The 10,384-nt window shown below is 39.7% G+C and overlaps 3 non-coding genes across 3 annotated transcripts; all 3 read right to left on the reverse strand.

The window, feature by feature from the left end:
• Positions 1 to 8,443: 8,443 nt before the first annotated feature.
• Positions 8,444 to 8,525, reverse strand: Trnas-uga (transfer RNA serine (anticodon UGA)). Its single transcript has one exon. It is a non-coding gene; the product is annotated as a tRNA-Ser (tRNA).
• A 677-nt stretch (positions 8,526 to 9,202) lies between these two features.
• Positions 9,203 to 9,284, reverse strand: Trnas-cga (transfer RNA serine (anticodon CGA)). The gene has a single exon. It is a non-coding gene; the product is annotated as a tRNA-Ser (tRNA).
• A 138-nt stretch (positions 9,285 to 9,422) lies between these two features.
• Trnak-uuu (transfer RNA lysine (anticodon UUU)) lies at positions 9,423 to 9,495 on the reverse strand. The gene has a single exon. It is a non-coding gene; the product is annotated as a tRNA-Lys (tRNA).
• Positions 9,496 to 10,384: the final 889 nt, after the last annotated feature.

Here is a 10,384-nt window from a genome sequence, read left to right on the forward strand (position 1 = left end):
GTGCAACAGAACTCTAATAGTAATAACACGCCATTGACAAATATACAACAAACTATCACAGATCTAAAATCGCGTAATGATTCATTGCATCAGCAAATAAATTCTCTACAGCAAGAGATAGCGGACGCACAAGAAACCGCCGCACATAATCATTTTCAACAGAACACACACCGTTACGAAATGCCTCAGATCCATAATACATATAATGTTGGTAGACTTCAGAGAGTAAGAGATTTTACCCAGGAAGAAAGACACCCGAATCCATATTCAAGACAATACGACAACACTTACACACACAGACATGACAGTTTTGATCACAAACATTTTCTTTCAGTTAGAAAGTTTAAAACATTTAAAAACGACAGGGCGCAAATACATCCGTTGGATTTTATCCAACAGTTCAGGGGAGCACTTCCACCATCATGGCCAGTACAACATAAGTTAGAATTTATTGTCAGTTTTCTTGAAGGAGAACCAGCACGACGAATGCGACCAATTGCTAGACAATGTTTTTCCGTAGAAGCATTTGAGGAAGCATTTTTATCAGCATATTGGTCTGACACTACACAAAACAGCATCAAAGATCGGCTACTTAGTTTGCCAAACTTTGAAAATTCTACCTTTCCAACAATCACACAATTTTTCGAGTACATGGTGGAACAGAACCAGTACCTCAACGAGCCATACAGTCAATCGGCATTAATACAGCTTTGCATTTCAAAACTGCCCAGAGCTTTGAAAGTGTCATTACTGACAGGGCAACAAAAGGACAATGTATCCGCTTTTAGAGACATCTTACAACTATTAGAAGCACACCAGGCAGACTACGCATTTGTTAACAAAAATTTTTCACGACAGAACGGAAAACAAACAAACTCAGCTACTTTTGAACAAACACGATTTGGTAATAACAATCCGAGTAAACGCTTTCGCAGCGAAAATGACAACGAAAACAGGAGTAATGAAAAACGTTATACTGACACGGTAAATTTATATTCAGGACAGCAACAGAATCCGAGACTTAACACGCAACCGAATAGGTCAAATTTCCATATGAATCATCGCTCAGATAATGCGACCGGGGAAGGCCATTACGCGGGTCGACCGCAAAATGAACAAAAACAAACGTTTCTATGGGGTGCAGGTGGGCTGCCGTACAGTCACAGTTATAACGACAGGAGAAAAGAAAACGAACACAGACCGCCGAGGACGTTCCACAATGACAATTTTAACGGAAACTACAACAGGGCCCAACAGCTGCGTTACCGTATGAATGTACCAGACACCAGATTTCATCCACCAGACACTGCTAATAATCAAAACGGCAGAACTGTACAGTTGATAGAACACATACCAAACTCCCAAGCTGAAAATCACATATCGGAAGAATTATGACTAGAGAAAACCTGCAATGAATCTCTTAATGTCGATACTATGAAATCACACAGAGAAAACATAACGACCGAAAATGCCATTACATTTGACGACGTGAGAGACACATTGTTACAGGAAAAACCAATCCTACAGAAAACAATATATCACCCAATAATAGAGATAAATTTACAGTCGCACAATATTTTAGCGATAATTGATTCAGGTTCACCTATGTGCGTAATTAACGAAGACACATTTAACAGATGCAATAGCAATAATGATTACCCAGTATTTCCTTTAAACAGAACGAAGGTCAAGGGAGCTTTTGCAGGAAAAGGCATTGAAGTTAAAAGACAGACACAATTAACATTTGTTTTTGCAGGGGAAACGTTCCACAGTGATTGTTGGATAGTTCCGAATTTAACAACAGACATGATATTAGGAATAAATTTTCTTGTTCAGTACGATGCGAAGATTGACTTCAAATCGTCATACCTCACACTACAAAAGGAAAACAGGGAAGTGATCGTAAGATTTCAAAACACAGTATCCTCCGAAGAGCAAAATATGCACAGGATCGAGATTATTACTGATTCTCAAGATAACGATTGTTATATCGCACTATACACGAACACACTTAATAATGACTTGGTAGAGGAACAGGAGTACAATATGTTCGAGACAATTACACGCAAGGTAGACAATAGTGTAGCAAAATGCGACGCAGAACGCACAGAACTTGAAAATATTCTGGTACAACACAAAGCAGTTTTTGCCAATGTTCCAGGAACAATGACAGGATTTATGTACGAATTTCAGGTGAAACCACACGAGACTTTCAAAGCAAAGCATTATCCAATCCCACACATACACACAGAAGCAGTTAAGAAAGAATTACGAGCAATGATCGATCAAGGAATAATAGAACCAGCAGCCAGCCAATATATAAATCCACTACACATTGTTGAAAAGAAGGATGGATCACTACGTTTAGTTTTAGATTCACGTCAAGTTAATAAAATAATCATTACAGAAACCGACCGACCACAGACGTTAGAAGAGTTACTGCAAAAATTTCATGGCACCTCCATTTATACTACACTCGACCTCAAATCAGGGTTTTGGCAAATCCAACTACACCCAAATTGCCGAAAATATACGGCATTCCTTTGCTTTGGGGAATGCTATCAATTTTGTAAACTTCCGTTTGGACTAACGATTTCGTCTGCCGCCTTTATACGAGGCATGAATACTATTCTACCACAAGATCTGAAAAACAAAATTACTACATATGTCGATGACATTTTAATTGCAGCAGAAAACTGGGAACAACACAATCATACTCTTCAACAATTACTGAATACATTCGAGCAGAATGGTATAACTATAAACTTGCGTAAATCTGAATTTGGTAAAGCGTCAATAAAATTTCTAGGGCACATTATCTCACAAACAGGTATCGCACCAGACCCTGACAAATTGCAAGCACTGAAAGACATCGACGTGCCAACAAACAAAAAGGAACTTCGGAGCTTTTTAGGTCTTATCAATTATTTTAGAAAATTTATCCACTACAAAGCATTAGACACGCCCTTGCTATACCAGCTTACGAGTAAAAACACACTTTGGTCATGGAATGAAGACGTTGAAGCTGAATTCGAGAACTTGAAAGAAGCATTATTAAAAGCACCTTTGTTATCACACCCTGACCCAACACAAAACTTTTCCGTTGCAACAGATAGTTCAACCACAGCACTAGGAGTACATATTTTCCAAGAAATAAAGGAAGAAGATAAGACAGTCGTGAAACACATTGCTTTTGCAAGCAGGATACTTTCTCCAGCAGAGCGCAATTATTCTGTAACAGAATTAGAGACACTATGTGTAATTTACGCTTTTAAGCGATTCCGTCATTTTCTATATGGCCGACATACAACAATATATACCGATCACCGAGCAATCCAGTTTTTATTGTCAGCAAAACTTACGCACGATAGATTAAGCCGCTGGAAATTATACTTACAAGAGTTTGATTTTACCATTATACACATTCCAGGCACGCAGAATACTGTTGCCGACGCATTGTCGAGGTCCATTCACAATAAACGCATGGAGAAAGAAAATACCTTTTGCTACAACAACCATAGTATTATGTATATTAAACAAGTAGCTTTCGAAAACTTTATATCAGCAGCATTACAGGATATAGAGAGAGAACAGCAGAAAGATGAAACACTGAAAGAGATTGTAACGCTTTGGAAAGACAGAAGTAACGCTAAAGTCAGACTTCATTACACTGTACATCAAAATATACTCTTTATTCGATCATACCGAGACGGTAATAATTGGCTTTTATGCATTCCGGAAGGGATCGTAAATAAACTGATATGGTATACACATCTAAGTTATGGACACTACGGAGCGAGGAAATGCTTTCTGATTCTGCGACAAAATTGCCACTTTAATAACATGGAAAAACACATAAGAAAAGTAATAGCATCATGCAAGATATGTCAAAAAGCTAAATCATCAACAGTGTCACACATTTCACCATTGTATCCCATCATACCGGTTAAGTTAAGACACATGGCAGCAGTGGATCTTTTCGGTCCAATCCCCAGAACAAATAATGGTTATAGTTATATTTTTGTAGCTGTAGAACTAACATCCAAATTTGTAACATTTTCTCCAATAAGGAAAGCAACAGCAAGAACAGTATCAAGAGCGTTTGTAAGAGATTTTCTATCAGTAGTAGGACGTGTACAGAAGGTTATTTCGGATAACGGTCCGCAGTTTAGGTCAGACGTATGGAAGAAAATGTTAGAAAGTAAGAACATAACACCTATTTACATATCAAGATATCACAGTTCTTCCAACCCATCAGAAAGAATAATGAAAGAGATCGGGAAGTTATGCAGAATTTATTGTCATAAAAGACATACAACATGGGATAAATATATTTTACAGTTTCAAGAAGTGATAAATGCAATACCCAATGAATCTACGATGCTATCACCAACCGTAATACTGACAAATAAAGACCCACCGAACAAAATTACCGAACTAATTACTTTTCCTAAGATGCGTAGGCTTCGACATTGTGAAATAATAGACACAGCATTAGCAAACACTAAAAGAGCTGCAGATCGGCGGAAGAAACAACAGAAGCAGGTAAGTCGACTACAGAAGTACGAGATTGGCGACAAAGTACTGATTCGCACTCATTTTCTTTCCAACAAAGGTAAGCACAGATGCCGTAAATTCGAACTTCTGTATGCAGGCCCTTACAGAGTTCGTAATATTCCACACGCTAATGTAGTGCATGTGGAAACGCTACGTAAGAAGAAATCATTAGGGAATCATCATGTATCCAACGTGAAACATTTCTTGACTTAAATTTTTGCATTTCAGCTGACGAAAGGACGGCGTGACACGTAAGTATGCAACAATGGTAGTTTCAGCGCGCTTCAGTAACAAACAAAGCCGCGACACGCAGCGGTCCGCTAATATTTCACCGTACCTTAAAGAACACAGCAGTACTTAATGATGCTACGCCAGCCAAGACAAATAAAAACACGAGAAACATTTCCTAACTTAAAGAGAACATGCAGACAACTACACGACGTATGAATTTGTGCACTGAGAGCTCATAAATGAAAGAAATTTTTTTTTATAACGTGACATAATTACTTAAGAAAATGTCGATTTTTGCAATAGCTAAACTGATAATATAGATCGTTCATTAATCAATTATTTTAGTGGTAACATTAACATGTACTCTTTATTCCAGAATGCAGCATTGTTGTCACACGTCATCAAAATGAAACGTAGTTTTAGTTAGAATAAGGATGTGAATCTTTAGGTCACGCAGATAGCTGACGCTAATTGTCATTACAGAAATTTTATAGGTCATGCCGGGAGCTGACGTGATTTTGCAGCAGTTAATATTATGATAAAGTGTTTTATAGGTCATGCCAGGAGCGGACGAGAAGTACCAGAAGATGTTTATTGAAGTCATGCCGTGCACTGACGATAATTAATACTGAATGTTTTATAATAAGTCATGCCGTGCGCTGACGTTAATTAATGCTGAATGTTTATAACAGGTTATGCAGAGAGTTGACACAGATGCAGAAGAAGAATGTGTATGTTATGTTAGTATATAAGAAATGTATAATGTTAAGAAATAATTTTGCTAGCATGTGACACATTGCAACACTATGGATGGGGACCACACATTACAATGTCTAACCAGAATAATGTTTACCTTAATTTTCAGCTGCAAAAGAATACTTTAAATAATTTTATGACAGTAATTTTATTGTATATTATGACCTGACATTTGACGACTCATAACTGACGACTACACCCCTGAATGGAAGATAAAATTTTAGGACAGTAAGTCAAGAAATGCATTGTGAACAAAATTTATAATTAATGATGTAAGAAACTAAGATATGTAAATACAGAATAAGTAATAATGTACTTGTCTATAACAAATCTGTATACTATCAAATACTGAATAAGTAGGAACTTTTATGTCTTTTATATATGGGAATAATTTTCTGGAAGAATTCTTAAATTAAAACTACATATTGTTACAAATTACGACACAACATATTTTGTCATAGGGAAAATTATTTGGTAGTCAAATTATGGTACCAACAATGTCCGTGAACCCATTGCCAAAACAATTTTACCCGTACCTTAATTCCTGTGCATCCCCATGGTTATTGAGCACAGAATCAGTGAATTGTGAAACACGTGACTTCAACCAATGATGTTCTCGACGAGGTGTTTGCATACCTAGATGCACACCACAGCCCGATGTATGTCAATTGGTGCCTGCATACCTAGATACACACCACAGTATGATGTACGACAATAGGTGTTTGCATACCAAGATGCACACCACCAACCTTAATGGACCATTGGAGATGGAACTTAATCCTGATGTGGCTGCGGCAACTCAGGCTATTCGACGACGTACTTAAGTGTTTGGGTACACTAAAACTATGGAGCAAGGCGATGATGGAACCACATGGCGAAACCTGGTGTTGTGCTATGTGAGGGAAAGGAACAGACTTTTGAGTGCATTCACAGACAGTTGCCAGTGCTTTGACCATGCTATCCAATTCCTTTTGTACCTTCCTTAATTGTGGTACTAAGAGATGCCAATTTGAATTAAATGTTTCATAATGTAAACTTTCAATTGCTTCATATGATCTGTATATTGATTTTCACATTTACTCTTATTCTTGTTGTTAAATTTAAGGGAACCAAATTTTACTTGATGTACAATTCCTACTAAAACCCTTTCTATTTACATATTCTCTTTATTAGAGATAGACAAATCATTTCGTATGACAGCATTTGTGTATACACTTTGTTCAAACTATTTTCTATAATCAAATTTTATACTTCCAGAATGAGATTTTCACTCTGCAGCGGAGTGTGCGCTGATATGAAACTTCCTGGCAGATTAAAACTGTGTGCCCGACCGAGACTCGAACTCGGGACCTTTGCCTTTCGCGGGCAAGTGCTCTACCAACTGAGCTACCGAAGCACGACTCACGTCCGGTAATCAAAGTTTGGAAGGTAGGAGACGGATACTGGCAGAAGTAAGGCTGTGAGTACCGGACGTGAGTCGTGCTTCGGTAGCTAAGTTGGTAGAGCACTTGCCCGCGAAAGGCAAAGGTCCCGAGTTCGAGTCTCGGTCGGGCACACAGTTTTAATCTGCCAGGAAGTTTCAAATTTTATACTTATGTTGAGTCCATATGACTCAACAACGTAGTAAAATTTTAAGAAAGCCGAGTAGCGGCATATGTAATTATGTAATAGGCGTATTTAAACTGTTTTAGCATGTAATTATCTGAACTGTTTCTTATTTAAATTGTTTTGTTAATTAAATTGCATTGTGTATTATTGAGAAAACCGCGCATAGATACATTTTGAGAAAGAGCGGGAAACAGCGCACAGTAATACATCTGTAATGGTAGCAGGGATTGTCTGCACCAAAAACCATTGTTGGCGGCGAGACCGCACTTTTGTAGCATTGAGCGTTGGAAGCGAGCAGTTGCGAGTAAGATGTGAGACGAGGCAGTCGTAGCTAGCGAGACATGAGAGGAGGTCGCTGTAAGCGAGGTATGAATTAACACTTTGAAAGAAGCGGTGTGCTCGCCAGCCACTCGCTATATGTAGCGCAATGCTAGTTTTTAAGAATTTTTGTAAAGAACTATGCCCCTTGTAATTGTTTGTCAAGATCGTTCTCAGAATATAGTTATGTAATTTTGATGGAAAATTAGGTATGTAGCGCAACGCTACTTTTTAAGAATTTTTGTAAAGAACTATACCCCTTGTAATTGTTTGTCAAGATCGTTCTCAGAATATAGTTAACTTCTACCAGATTAAATGCATTAAGAATTTTCTATCCCATAATCATTCACGTAAATGCTTTACGGAAATTATTGTTATCTTAAAAGAAAAGTCTAAACTGAGCTTCAGCTTTTATCTAATCTAAATTAACTTCAACTTAAAGAATTCCAGTCACAAAGTATTATGAAAATCCACCAGCAGCTTATAATTATGTTAAAGAGAAGTAAGTATATTCATTCCACAGTTTGCTGTAGCAGTCAGATGGCGATCCAGTATAAATAATTAAAGGTAAGAATCAGTCTTAATAATTTCAGGTAACGACTGAGGGCCACGGCGACAACACATTTTATGTTTCGTCGTAATAATCAGCAGGTAGTCTTGACAGAGCAGCAGTTAAAAGATTTTAAGAGACGCAGCGTTCAGTCAGCAAGCAAACGTTCATCCAATATTAGACGGGAAGGTTTCATTGCTTTAGCTCATAAATTGCTACACGTCACCGTCTGCAAGCTAAAATGGACACTTGCACTGACACTTGGTGGACGGCAGTGAGACGAGGAGATGAGCTGTGGCTTCTGGGAGCGACTGTAGCGCTGCACCAAAGAACACTGCACATTGCTGGAGACCCACGTGTTTAGTAGAGACGCAACTGCTAGGATGCAGCTGAACGTCCATCTTCTGAGAGCGAGAAAATTTTCGCAGTCGGCAGGACTCGAACCTCCGCTCCGAGAGGGAATCTGATTTCAAGTCAGACGCCTTAACCACTCGGCCACGACTGCCGGTGGCAATAGCGTCTACCGACAAGTGAAAGTCCAACTTTAGAAGCAATCCAATGGCAGAAAGCTGCGTGGCCTCACTCTTTCCTGTAGTGTTTCCATTGCCAGCACATTAGCCGTTACGAAAGTGTATTAATTTTCGCCTAGACATGGCCTTGAACCCAACACCCTTTGGTTGAAAATCAAACGCTCTACCGACTGAGCTATCGTACAGCTGCGTTGCGTGCGAGTGATTCGCATGACGTAATTACTGGCTTGTGGCTCCAATAGCGACTTCACCGACTTACCGCTGACGCTAGTTTACTGTCGTCTTAAGTGGTCGACATACTTGCAAGTAGCTGCGAGACCTTAAGAAAAGAAACGCCGCACCATTGCTTTTGCCGCACTCGAATGACTGAATTGCGATTCTTAAAAAAGAGGGAAATGAATGTTTGCTCTGTCCAACGCTTCCAAGCACGTCTGTGTACTCACGAACTCGGCGTCGACGCGAGAAAATGACGGCAGCGCACTCGTGGGCCTGCGACGGCTTTCTGCAGTCCCAGCGTCAGTGAGAGGTGAACCGGTAGCCACAGAAAGCAGCGGCCGCCGCGACACTCAGTACTGTAAAACGGAAATTTTCGTCTTGTTGAGGATGGCGTCACGTGTGTGAAAATATTTGCTCCTCTTTATGCAAAATCGCACGCAGCCGGTAGGATTCGAACCTACGCTCCCACAGGGAATCTGATTTCGAGTCAGACGCCTTAACTACTCGGCCACGACTGCCGTAGTTGGGGATTTTCTCCCGAAACATGCCACTGATACGGTTTAAAGCACTGTGGCGTCAGAAAACGGCGTAGCTGCATTCTTTTCCGTAGTGTTTCCACCGCTACCAGAGGAATCGCTACCAAAGTATTAAATCTCCGCCCGAACAGGGACTTGAACCCTGGACCCTTAGGTTAAAAGCCTAATGCTCTACCGACTGAGCTATCCGGGCTCACATGACGTTAGAGATCATCCCACGATGCACAGCTATACATTGACTCATGTCCTTCACAGTTGTGCTATCGCTGCATCGAGCTGTTACTAATTAAACGTCGCCTGAATGCTGTCTACAAACGTGTCGCGCTAAGCTCGTAGCAGACTATCTAAGAATGTTGACACACGATGCAAAAACAAACCGCAGCAGTCGTTAGGTCTCATACGTTGGAGTAGAGGATTTACGTGTTTTGTCGACACTCACTGGGCAATTGGAAAATTCACAAGTATTTCGAATGCAATGCTTCCCACGTTTTCGCTCATTTCACGGTTCCGTTGGAGACGTTCTTTACCTCCTGACACAAAAAAGGGAACGCAGTCGGTAGGACTTTTCGTATTTTCTTACTTCTCAGGGAGTTGCCTACTGTGTTCCTCTTACGGCAAGCACTAGACAACCTGAACAGTTACAGGACAGAGTCATTTTTGTTCTCGGCTGTACTTACATCATCACAGACTCGGAGCAATTCCATTGGCATCAGCTTCAAAACAGACACTTGCCGAAACCCGGGACCTTTAGATCTTCAGTCTAACGCTCTCCCAACTGAGCTATTATTTCTTTATTATTGGCTCTTTTTGGTTCTTGAATGTTGTAATTTGTTTGTACCTTTTTCTGTTGTGTTTTTTTTCGTACATAATACCGTGTAGAAGCCATAGTCACTTCTCAGAGATTAATAAAATAGGTCACTCAGTCCACTGTTAGCTTGTTACTTCCTTATAGTTTCTATCGTGTTGTTCGTTTTTATCCTATGGCAGTCCCCTCGAAGACTATATTCAACATGTTGCCGTAGTGTTTTTTGTGGTCACTGTATTTTTTTGATTCCCAATAAGCTGATTCCATATAGACGATG

Source organism: Schistocerca gregaria, unplaced genomic scaffold, assembly GCF_023897955.1.
Source record: "Schistocerca gregaria isolate iqSchGreg1 unplaced genomic scaffold, iqSchGreg1.2 ptg000395l, whole genome shotgun sequence".
Lineage (NCBI taxonomy): Eukaryota > Metazoa > Arthropoda > Insecta > Orthoptera > Acrididae > Schistocerca > Schistocerca gregaria.